Source organism: Ictidomys tridecemlineatus, unplaced genomic scaffold (assembly GCF_052094955.1).
Source record: "Ictidomys tridecemlineatus isolate mIctTri1 unplaced genomic scaffold, mIctTri1.hap1 Scaffold_57, whole genome shotgun sequence".
Classification (NCBI taxonomy): Eukaryota; Metazoa; Chordata; class Mammalia; order Rodentia; family Sciuridae; genus Ictidomys; species Ictidomys tridecemlineatus.
This window is the reverse complement of record NW_027523832.1, coordinates 105,957-119,522: the sequence shown is the minus strand read 5'-3', so window position 1 is coordinate 119,522 and position 13,566 is coordinate 105,957.

Below are 13,566 nucleotides of genomic sequence, written 5' to 3'. Positions count from 1 at the left end.
AAATACACTGGAGAGGCTTGGAGTAGACTCATAAGACTCCTTTCATCTTCCCATCTCACTTCTTCCCTCCTCCGGTTCTTTCTCTCCTCCTTCTTAAGGCGTTCTGAATTTCAGTGGCACGATGGGGACATGGTTATGGTTGCTGGTAAAAACTGCACTGGCTAACCCCATTGACGTAGAGAATGCAATTTTATATTAGAAATGGGAACATTGAGATAATTTGAAAGAGTATAAAATGTTTCTGTGATGGGAGACAATTCATTTCACCAATTACCCAAGAAATATTATTTCCAAAGGGAAGATAAGCTAACGAAAGGTAAGAAAGAAAGAGGGGGGAAAAAAGTCACAATCTCTATTACCCAGCAACAAAAGCTGTTTATATTTCAATGTGTGATGTTTGTGACTTTTCTGATGCAAATTTATGTGTTTACAAAAATTGATTCCCACTCTACATTATTCTTCCATTCAAGGATTTTCAAACTGTGACTTATGAACAATTAGTGGGTTAGAAAATCAATTCCGTGGATAATGGCTGGTATTAAGATAATTAATTTAACTGGAACATAAAGTAAGAGAATAAATGGAGCAAAGGGGAATCTTTTTTCAGTTGTACATACATGTGCACACACGTGCACAGTTGTGTTTGGAGTCACAGTGTGAAGTGATTTCTTTTTTGAATGATTGAATATTATTGATACAAAATGGTGGGTTTCATTCTTATTGACAGCAAAAATACCTGAATCAGTACTACAGCCTATCTCCTTTTCATATTTATTGTGAAAGCACACCCTTTTAAACCAGTATTGGCATCCAGAATCATTTTTAATTCTTCCTGAAAATTTCATCAGTGAATCCCCTTCTGTTGAGCACTCAGTTAGTTCTTGCTTTGTGGTTATATGCAGCATGATGGTGAACATCTATGTGTATATTTCCAATTATTTCTGAAGAATAAAGAAGCTAAGGATCTCCAGCTGTGAGTGTTTGGGTTGTGCCTAGACGGTGTGGTATTAGATTTCGAGAAGGCCATCCAAAGTTTCTTGTATGCTTGATGAGCAGACAGAATTTTTCAGCTTGGAGGGTGTCTTGGCTGTTTCAACTGTTAATCCCATTCCACTTCCATCTTGTAAGAAACTTCCACAGATTCTGCTGATTTTGATCATCATGAGAAATAGTTTGCAAACCATTTCATTTCTGCTTAAAATATTTTGGGAAATTAGTTGTACTCTGCTTTGGGCCTATGTTATTGCTACCTTAATATAGCAACAAAACACCAGGTACTTAGGATTCCTGCATCTCTTGTGGTGGAGACATCAAGGTGTTTGTGTCCCCAGGTCTTTATTTCTAAGGCCATCTGACTCAGGAGTAAAAAACTCAGGAGTTTTTTTTTTAATTTTCTTCTTCTTTATTTGGCTAGCAGTTTTTTTTGGGGGGGGGGCAAATCAGAGAATTAATCTAACTTCCAAGGATTGGATCATAAGTTGATTAATTACATCTCATACAGGGGCAGTGGCCTCAGATCATTCTACTGTTGACTTTTCTTGGAAGGAAACCCTGTCTATTGGTCAATAGAAAACCCTGTCCATTGGTCAATTATTCTGTCATCCCTTGAAACAGAGTCTGGCATTAAGGGATGTGGAGAAGGTTTTAAATGACTAATCCTTGCTGACTTTCAATCAAAATTAAAGTTTTGCTTGTTTTAACACTTCTATAATAAAGAGCAATTTGTATGTTTACTAGAAGTAGTCTCATAATTTCTTTATCTCCACCCACATAGGCACAAAATTCATTATGTTAAAATTACACACTGTGACAAATCTCTCTATGCATCCTGCACATGAAATTTATTTGGCATAATAAATAAATGTATCAGAAGATCAAAAAGTTGTCTCCAGAGTCTGCCTAGGATTCCTTTGAATGGAAACCTTTCTACATTTTCTGTGATTTGATAAAAGCAGGACTAAAATTGCCTATCATAATAATTATTTCCAGTCGATAGGCTAATCAGGGTTTTCTGCAAGCTGCAGAAACCATACCAGCATGTGGTCACTATCTATAAAGGGCTTTCATGTTTCCATCCTCACTCAGAAGTGTGAAAACTTGTCAAATTAACTGTGTAGAGCAAGGGCTGAAACTAGGGTTCTTGTATGTAAATAAAGCGGAATCACAGTCTAGCCGTTTGGAAGTGTGTGCCCCTCTTCTCTGTGGAGGTCATGACAAACTATCATGTCAGATGCAGTAAAGTCTCAGCAGCCTTCAGAAACAGGCACAGGAATGCACATTTAATAAACACAATCTCATTTGAGGAGTTAGAAATAACTCAGATTGGAGGGACCTCTAGTGGCCATTGTTGGCATGTCTGAGGGTGAACCCACTAAAACAAGGAACACTAAAGTTGCTTTAAAAATCCTGTGCTAGGGGCTAGAGACAGCTCAGTTGGAAGAGTGCTTGCCTTGCATGCACAAGGCCCTGGGTTCAATCCCCAGCACCACCCCAAAAAAAGAAAAAAAATCCATTCTAAATTTACCTGATATACATGTATAATTTCACTACTGATGTGATTCTGTACCACATAGAGTTAGAGGAATGAGAAGTTGAGCTCAGTGTGTCAAAATGCATTTTACTGTCATACATAACTAATTTTTTTAATCGAGAAAAACTAACATATTTATTGTGAGAGAAATCATCTTACAAGAAATTCATGTACTTTTTTGCATTACAATTCTTAATACATATATACACCACAATTCATATCTCTGTATATAAGGTATGTTGACACCAAATTCGTGTCTTCATACATGTACTTTGTATAATGATGACCATCACATTCCACCATCCTTGGTAATCCCCTTCTTCCTCCCTTTCCCTCCCACTCCTCTTCCCTATCTAGAATTAATCTAATCCTCCCATGCTCCCCTCCCTACCCCACTATGAGTCACCCCCCTTATGTCAGAGAAAACATTTGGCATTTATTTTTTTGGGATTGGCTAACTTCACTTAGCATTATCTTCTCCAACGCCATCCATTTACTTGCAAATACCATGATTTTTTTAATTCTGAGTAATGTTCCATTGTGTATATATGCCATAACTAATTTTTAATTAAAAATAAGGAGAAAAAATCCCATTCTAGGGAAAGTTAAAATATTGAGGAATGATATTATAAAATTATACAGTTATACTGGGTGTGTGTAAGAATATGTAACAACAAATCCAATTAAGTAAACTATAATGCATCAAAAACAAAAAGAAAAAAATCACATTCTATATTTCTGCAACAATACATTATTTATTTTTAAAACTTTGTTTTAGTGAATTTAACTTTACCAAAATAGAATATTTGATATAGAAAAAGGAGTTGCTCTGCAGGAGAACGATTAAAGCATTCAGTCTGAATACATATACTCAAAAGCCAATTGAAATTTTCCTTTTAACATGCCATAGAACCCAAATACAAAAGCCAGGAAAAAAAACATTTTTCATGAATCTTATTTCTGCTATCACAGAATATCCTACTTAAATTACTTGGAGTATATTCCATACATAAAGCACTTTTTAATTTTTATCCCCAAAGTTTAATTGACTTCCATTATTGAAAATTTTTCAAAATGAGAAACAGCCAATCAATCAAAGATCCCTTCCATAAAACCCTCTGTAAACGTTTCCTGGGACACTATTTGATATAATAAAATCAGTGACCTGAATAATTCCAAAAAGCCACATCAAAGTACCGAGTCATCCTCCTGCCTTTAGAAGGCTGAAGTGTTTTGGAGAAGAGACCACAAATCCCAAGAACCTGGGAGTTCTGTTGCCAAAGATGACCTTCCCTAGAGTTTGGAGGTTTATGCATCATGATAATAACCGAAATAAAGCCTGGTAAATTTTCATAACTCCAGAGGAATATTAGAAAATCCAATGTACTTTTGCTTCTACCTGTGAATGAAAATTCATTTTTCCCATTATTTTATATTATAGCACAGTCTACATAGGTTTGTTCTTAATTACTTGATAATTATCTCTCCATGGATTACAAGATTTGCTTCCCAACTGCAAACTCTTTGTAAACAGAGAACAACTCTTCTCACCTTCTTACACCTCCTTATTAACAGGCTGCTCCCTCTCCTGTGTATTGGCCGGGTTCCCTCATTGCTTACAGGCACCTGATGTTCCCCCATGAGTCCTTCCAAAGGCATGTACAGGAATCTGGAGTCCATAGGTATAGGTGGGGGGAAAGAATCAGCCCTATTGTAGATCCTGGGGTTTTTATTACCATTAAGGCTGATTCAATATCATATATCTGTTTCCTTTAAGAATCTCTTCGGGCCATTTTGTTTATAAATATGAATCATCTTTCAGAGCCAATAATTCCAGGAGCATTGTTTACTTAGTTCAGAAAATTCTTATTTTTTAAATGCCTGTTTTCATAGGTTATCATTTCTTTCATTAGGAATGAAGCAAAAACACATACAGAAGCATAAACAATATTGATCTTGGTTATCAACAATAGAAATCAGACATTTGTTTTCCACATTACAAATGTGACACATATATCAAATATTATCTGTAACTACTGTAACTATGGTAATTTTAAGACCTGCCACTGGATTGTGGCGTTTTAAAGGAAGCTCATAAATTATCTTAAACTTGCATTACTTTTAAATATTGATAATTATTTGAAGATGAATGACTTGCTTTCTACTCCTGTGGACTTTCTTTTCTGCATTTGCCTCTACCCAAAAAGAGGCTACTGAGACTTCTTCAGAAAATACTTGGTGAGATTCAAGAAAATGGTTTGTTTTCTTTTATTCATTTCTACAAGTGTCAAAACCACAGACTCTTAAAGAACTCTGAAATGTGTGTTCTCAAGGGCCACAGAAGGAAGGCAATATGGATTGCTCCCTTTGGAGGTGATCCCAGGTGACAGGTGCTGGGTGCCCCAAGGCAGGTGGCACCTAGTGTTCAGGAGGTCAGGGGAAAGCCAGCCCCAGGAGGCAGGCTGAAAGGGAAGGAAAGGAGCCCTGAGACAGGGAGAATAGCTTGCAGCCTGTGCAGGACAGTGGGACTGAGACCTGGATGGTCAGGTGCGGAATGGTCCTCAGGGAACCTCTCTGTGTCACCTTTAAAAGCCCCTGTGAAGATTGGATTGAAGCAGCAGGTGGTGGAAGACATTCCCACTGGAAACCAACATACTGTGAGACCTCACTCAGCCACTGTCTAGCAGGGTAGCCTCATGCACAAGACTTTCCTCTCTCAGCTCCTGCTTCCTCCTCTGTAACAGGAAAGAGGACCATTAGATAATCTCAGAGTTTCCTTCCAGCCCTGTAGATGAATGATTGACTCCATAATAGATTTCTAAACTGTAAACTATTATAGAAAGTATCTGCTGGGAATGGAAACACCTTAGCCATTCCAAAACAAGGTGCCATACAATCTTTTCTGAGTGGTTATTTTTTGTGAATTTTATATTTCTTCTTCATGTATCTTACCTGCAGGAAGAAATTGATGCAGGAAATGCACAGGATGATGGTTTTATACAGACACTCACCAGATCCAAAATCTAGAAAATTTGCAGGGACCCATAAGGATCCCTGTGCTCCCTTCCTGCTTATGAGCTCCCTTGACAGACAGCCCTGCCTGTCCTCTAGCAGCACAGTTTGCACTTTCCTGTTCTAGTCCATTCCAGTGAAATCCTTCAGAATGAGCCTTCTGTGTCTGGCTCCTTTTAGCTAATATTCTGCTTACGAGAGAATCAGGTAGATGCATGTTGGAGTTGGATCTCTGCTGTCATTCTCTTTGAACATGTCCCAATCCATTTATCCACTCCATGGTCACCTGCATTTATGTCCTTTCCATGGGGGATAATGGCGAGAGTGCTGTGGACCATTTTGTGTATGCGGTTTCAATGGACACATGCAGGCAATTTTGCACAATCCATAAAGCGCAGGTTTTTTTTCATTTTGACAAGCTGATTTTGACAAATGGTTCTCTAAAGTGGCTGCACCCGTTTATCCTTCTACTGGACTGCATGCGAGTTCCATTTGCTCCAAATCATTTGTGAGCCTCCATATTTTCAGTCTTTTGATTTTATTCATCCCAGTGATGCACAGTAGACTCACCTGGTAGTCCTGATTCACATTTCTAAGTACTGATATCTGAAGGGAATCATAATTGGAACAACTAAAGCCAGCTAGCACTTTCCTAAATGTGTTTGCTTTGTGTCTTACTGCTTTAAAAATCCTAATAAATTAAATGCATAACATATAATTATACAATTTCAGTTCAATGCTTTAAAGAAGTCTCTGTCTGCTTGAGTAGAAATGATTAAATTAAGAACTGTCAGACGCTGGGCGAAGGGTACTAACTTTCAATGATAAGATTAATAATGTCTGGGGATCTGATATACAGGATAGGATGTAATCGGTGTCATTTTAGTTGATTTTATTGTGAGAATCATCACACAATATGTACATATATCAAATCATCACATACACTGAATACACAAAATTTTTATTTGTAGATTCAATATTTAATTGATCTTTTTAGTGGTTGTGAAGTGCTTTCTAATTTGTTCTTCTTAGGTACACGTGACAATAGAGTGTATTTTCACATATTATACATACATGGAGTATAGCTTATTCAAATCAGGATCCCTCTCTTGTGGTTGAACGTGATATGGAGTTACACTGCTCCTGTATTCATATATGAACATAGGACACTTATGTCCAATTCATTCTGCTGTCTTTCGATGAAGTATTTTAAAATACATATCCCTGAACAAAATGAGGCTTGGTATTTTAGAATTAATGTGATATGTATCATATGATAAATTCTTTTAAAAAATGGAATAAATGAATAGATCCATCATATATTTTTTTTAAAAAAATAGGGCTGTTCATATGCCATTTCATCAGTGAGATTTCCAGGAAAAGGTTCTCAGCCTCCTTTTGAACCCACCCCTTTGGTTCATATCACAGTATCTAAATACCGACATTCTGCAGTTTTGGAAGTTCCTATTTAATGATGGCGATATGTAGCTGAATAAAAGAGTCCTCGCCTGGGTAAAATAATCCTTTTCCCTGTGTGCCTCTGACTCTGTCGTAGGTGATCTGTGCTATCTGCATAAGGCATCACGCATGACTTTCATGGTGCCCTGAGTACCCCCTTCCCCTTCCTCTATGTCAGTCTTCTCCCACCAGTGACAGCTAACAGACCAACCACTCGTTAAAGCTTGGAAGTACTCTCTCTGCCCTCACACCAGCCCAGGGCATGTCCATTTCTGGCTAAATATTAATAGGCTTTTTGGATTTGATGGACTAATTCAGCTGTCAACCAGTTAAAATAGATACCTCATCTGAGAAATCAGATCAAAGGTTGATATTTTAAAGCAATGCACAAATTTTTGGAAAGCTCCATTTCTATATCAATGTACCACCTTACAATTAAAAAGAAAACCCACTAGCCCTTGGAGAGCAAAGACCTACTGTTGACAATACTACTTATTTTTAAAAGCCTGCTCATAATAGTTCAAACATAAATTGCCTGTTTATGTATTTTTAATTGCAAAATGTTTATCACCACCAACACCTTTTTATTTCTCTTCACTGAATAAAATTTTCCATAATAACACATAAATATTTGACACTGCATTAACATGATTCTAAAATCACCATTTCAGTTAATGATAGGCATGTTATTATTTGTCTACAATACTTGCATCTATACACTGAGTAGTAATTAAAATATTTTTATTAACAGGGTTTGACATATCTAGTAACTAGTTTATCTTTTATGCAAAGACAAAATTCTTTGAGCATAGATAATCTACTTAAAATTTCACATGCCCATAAATCATCTGCTTTTCTCTATGATGCTAATTTGGACCAATGTTCAATTTGAAGCATCTTCTATTTCACACAAGAATGGATGGTACTGCTAGATGTGGTGGTGCATGCCTGGAATCACAGAGGCTTGGGAGGCTGAGGCAGGAGGATCTGTGTTCAAAGCCAGCCTCAGCAACTTAGCAAGGTGCTAAGCAACTCAGTGAGACCCTGTCTCTACAGAAAATACAAAATAGGGCTGAGGATGTGGCTCAGTGGTCAAGCACCCCTGAGTTCAATCTCCAGTATCCCCCACCCTTCAAAAAAAGAACTATAAATGTATCTGGTTAACATAAAGTTGCTAAGTGACCAGAAGTTCACTTCCTGGAATTTAATGTTCTGATATTAAGGTTAGAAGATGGCAATCATATACTGCTATCGTTCACATCTTTAAAACACAAAACTGGAATTGAATAAGTTGCCCAAATTGGAAAAGACTCAAACCTTCACAAGAGTCTCACATAAACAGATTTCCATCCTATCTTCTTAATTAAATAAAAAAATCACTAACAAAAAAATCATAGTTATTTCAGTGTTAGTTGTGGTGTTCTGACACAGGTAGGCAATGAGTGATGACAAATCCCATAACCATTACCCCACTGCGTATCTTCTCTTGAAAAATCAGGCTATCCTGCTAATAAACCTTCATTCCACCAAGCTGTGGTCCAAAGCTGAGAGACTCTAACATCCCTTCTTTTGGAGAGTGGGTAATCCAAGATTTTCATGATTTTTTTCTAACATCTAAATTTAAATAATTAAAAAAATCTTATACTTAAGAAAATGCATTCATCTCTAGATAGAGAAATGTAAGGAGCAAAGGTCTACCTAAGTTGACTGAGGACGTCATGAGGTGAGGACTGGGAATAAAATGAAGATCCCCTAAGTTCTGATTCTTTAAAAAATTATTTGTTCTTTCCAGATATACATTACCGTAGAGCATATTTTGACATATTCATGCATAGAATAAGTACAACTTGTTCCAACTGGGATCCCATTATTGTGGTTTTTATAGAACATAGAGTTACATTGGTCAGGTATTTATATATAAGGATAGGAAAGTGATGTCCAGTTCATTCTACTATTTCTTCTATTCCCATTCCCCCTCCGTTCCCTTTATTCCCCTTTGTCTAGTCCAATGAACTTCTAATCTTCCCCTGTGTTGTTGTAAGTTAGCCTCTGCATATCAGAGAGAATATTCAGCCTTTACTTTGGGGAAGTGGCTTAGTCTCTAGTTCCATCTTTTTACCAGCAAATGCCATAATTTCATTCTTCTTTATGGCTGGGTAATATTACATTGGATATGTGTACCATATTTTCTTAATGCATTCATCTGTTGAAGGGCATCTAGGTTGGTTCTATAGCTTGGCTATTGTGAATTGAGCTGCTGTAAACATTGAAGTGGCTGTGGCGATGTAGTATGCTGATTTTAAGTCCTTTGGTATATACTGAGGAGTGGGATAGCTGGGTCCAATGGTGGTTCCATTCCAAATTGTCAGATACTTAACTAGCACTTGGGTAGGTACTTAAAGCCAGAGTCCAAAATCTTTTAATCTTAGAATTTAGCTTCTATAGTTTGTAGATCCTTCATAAATGGCCATGAAAACATTGGAATTTATGTTTTAGAGGCATCTGCAGGTGAATAGAAAACCAAGGACTTATTAATGAAATTTAAGAGCTTGGGCTTTGGGCTCAGGCAAATCTGGACTTAGATTCTCCTTGTTCTAATCTTGCACACATGTAAGTAAATTCATATTCCAGCTCTCAGCATGCCCTTCACAGTGACCTTGAAGTCCAACCCCATCCTCCCCAATAGGTTGGCTAAATTGCTGCTGCACCTCCCGAGGAGACCTCTGCCTTTTCCTCTGCCACTTTCCCAATCTTCTCTTCAGACACAAATGTGATTTTCTTTCAAAAAATGAAAGCAGATTCTGCTGTGTCTCTGCTCAAAATTTATGAACAACTTCTAATTCACTCCAAGTAAACTAAAAACTTACTATGAGCTGAAGAGACATATGCAATATTCACATGGCCCCCGCTTCCTGGTCTTATCACTCATGGGACCCTGTGCTTTGCCACCCTGAGCTGACTCTGCAAATTCCAACCACCCTGGCTTGTTCCCTGACCACTTCAAGCACACCCCTCTTGGGGTCTTTGCCCCTGTGCTTTGTCTACCTGAGTTATTTCTCTTCTAATGGTTAACATGGCTGGTGTTTTCAGGACAGCTCTCAAAAGTCTCCTACAGAGTGGGTGGACTGTGACCCAATCGACATGTACAACATTGTCACTTGTATTCTTTCCATCCTCACTGGGATTTCTCTATTTATTTTATTTTTTTTTTCTTTTTGCTGAAAGTATTTTCTCCTCTCTAATAGTCAATCTGATTTGGTTATTGAGTGTGTTCCCTATCCATTCTGCCCCCTCACTGGATTACAAAACCATGAATGGAGATGTTTGCTCATTAAGTGTCCTGGACCCTGGTTATGGTTTAGATACGAGGTGTGCAAACAAACCTTATGTGTGAGAGAAGGCAAAATGTTCAGAGGTGAAATGATTAGATTATGAGAGGTCGGACCTAATCAGTGGATTAACCCACTGATATGGATTACCTGGGGGGTAACTATAGTCAGGTAGGGTGCACATGGAGGAAGTAGGTCACTGGGGGTGTGTCTTAGAAGTTTATATTTTGTCCTTGGTTAGCAGAGCTCTCTCTGCTTCCTGGTTGCTGTTTCCTGAGCTGCTTTCCTCCTTCACATCCTTCTGCCATGATGCTGGGACTCAACTTTGGCCCAACACCATGGAGTTGGCTGACTATGGACTGAATCTCTGAAACCCTGAGCCAAAATAAAAATTTCCTCCTCTAAGTTGATTTTTGTTAAGTCTTTTGGTCATGGAGACATAAAATATGACTAAAACAACCATAGAATAGTTCCTCATATACAGAAGCACCCAGTACATATTTATGCATGAGCTAACAAATCAAGGAATGAACCTCTCTGAATCCTAGAAGAGGTTAGTGTAACACTCACAGACCAACTTTACAATCACATGAAACAATGTGTGTGATGAGTTTAGCATGGCATCTAGATATAGTGGGTTAAATGCAATGGACTACTCAAATTAATTTCCCTTGTTTCCTAAATGTGGCTACATTGTTAAGAGGAGCTATCGCCAATCAAGAGTCACAACTTGCTCAAAGGATACTTTATACACAGATGTCATGGTGATTAAAATTCCAAAGGCTCACTTGCTCTTTTCCATTTTCCTTCCCTTTCTTCCCTCTCGCCCTCACTTGTGTGAGCTGAGAGAAAGGCAGAGGATTCGAGATTGTAGGCACAGGTCAGCCTCATGGGACAAGAGGCAGAGAATGGCAGAAAATGGATTTTGAAGGGCAAATGAGAGCTGTCTGGCGAAGAGGAACTTATTTTTATGTAGTGCTAAATCTTCCAAGACAGCCTCTAATTTCCTTACATATGGTGTTAGCCCCTCATGCATGTAGGCACTGAAGGGAAACATCTAAATATGTGGGTCTCACTTCCAAATGAGTGCATAGCATTGGAATGTAAGTACATATTTTATGGCAGCCAATAATAATAAAATCACAATTCCATGTCAAATACCGTTCGTCCCATCTCCCTCGGCCTTGGACTAATTCCTGCAGGTTTAATAGCTGTGGGAGACCTGTGTTCATTGCATAGGTAACTGCAAATGGAAATGCTCTGCTCGACTGTGTTTCTACAAGTCTCCCTCGCTGTGCATCAGCAGATGTACAAGTGTTCTGCCAATATTCATCCTCCGAAGTGTCGTCGTGAGATGCTCCTGTCCTCTCGCAGAAGCTCCAGCTGAGAAACTGCTGGAACACCACAAGCAGGAGCAGCCAGCACCAAGACATATTGCAAGCTGCTTCCAGGGCAGTACCTGGAATTTCAAGTCCCCGACTTAGGCTGAGACGTATTGACTGCACCGTGCCTCCAGAGAGGAATCACAGCTGGCCAGCAAAATGCATCAGGGTCTGGCTTAACCTCTGTTCCCAGAAGGATTTCCCGTGGGAATCTGCAACCCACGGAAGGGCAGGCCTTTGACTGAGCTAATTGCAGCAGATTGGGTCCAGAACATCGGGTGGCAGAGAGTTGCTTTCCTGGGAGATGAGCCAGTGGTTCGTTCCCTTGTTCTTCCCTGACTTCTATTTCTTTCCTAAAGTCACATACAGATCTGCAGCTAAACATATTGTTGTTTAGGGGAAATCACAAATCAATGTAATGTGCTCTGGCATTTATTACTACATGGAAAATATGTTGTACTGGAGAGCAGAAACACCAGGTGATGCTAGTTGATAGAATCAGGGCTCCCTGATGTTCCCCTCCTGCAGACTGACCTCATTCATTTGGCCACAAAGTACGCCACCAGTTGAGAACCTTGGACTCAGGGATGACTAGCATGACAGTTACTTTCCACCCTTATCTGTATTGCTTCTGAAAAGTCATCTAACACTTGACATTCTCTCGTCACCCAAAAGTCGAGTCCAAAAATTGCCATCTCTCATCACTCATCTGTCAATTTCTTGGCATCGATGTCAAAACCACTTAAAAGAGAGAATGACCAACCCCATGGAGTGACTCCTCCCCCATCTATGCTCCTGGGGAGACCAGAGTAAGGAGGAGCAGATACCACCAGGCAAAAGAAGACAGCACTTCTCACTGTGTGTGAATAGATGAACTTTGCTTTTGTTAGGGAAGAGTTGATTCTTTCTTTTAAAGAACAGAGCACATTTATTTAAAGTCTCCTGTGAACAGTTATTATAGAAAATGTAGGAATATAAAGAGTCTTTAATTGTACCTGTGCTTTCAGGAGGTTGGCAGTGTGTTGGGAAGGAGAATTCTTGATGTACTGAATATTCTTAAGTCGAGTGTGTGCAATTGCCCAGAAATACAGCAGGAAAGGGGATTCTTCCTTCTTCACCTCCCTGACCTTTGGACCTCAGCTATGTGTGCTGTAAAGATGAAAACTGTCCTAGGACTGAAACTATACAAAATGACACAGATGGACAGGCTTGTTGGACAGTGTAATTTGAAATGAACTTAATTGGGAAGCAAAGAAATCAGGATTGGGAAAAATGAAACACCGTTGATCTCACAGGCTTAACACAGGAAATCCTTTCAGTATGGTCCCAATGGGGCATAAAGGACCATGTCCTGGACAGGGTCTTCACCTGGGCATGCCAGCTCATTTCCTAGGGGCAAAGTCCAGAGAAGTTTCAACCATAAGCCCACAGCAGCTTGCTTTTTTGAGAGGTGGTGGTAGGTATAGCTTGTACAGAAGGCCAAGTCTGGGTGGTTCTCTGTCTGACACCATCTTGGACAATTCTTGCTACTTACATATGGTAAGTACTACTTATGGTATCTTCAGCCTGTCTGTGACCATCTTCTCCAATCAGTTAGTCTCTTTTCCTGGTGAAATTTACAAGAGGAAAGTTAATAGGGGGAACTGTAACTTCCCCCACCACTGGTGGTCTCAGACTCATATGTGAACGCCCACTCAGCATGTCTTCCTTGGGCCACAACACCTGCCCTGTGTACTGATATGTTGAATTCAGCAGGGGGATGCATAAGTGTCCCAGTGAATCTCAACTGCCAAACACTCCTCCCTGGATCTTTAACTGGCAGCAGTCAGATATCCTCATGATCAGGGTCCCTGCC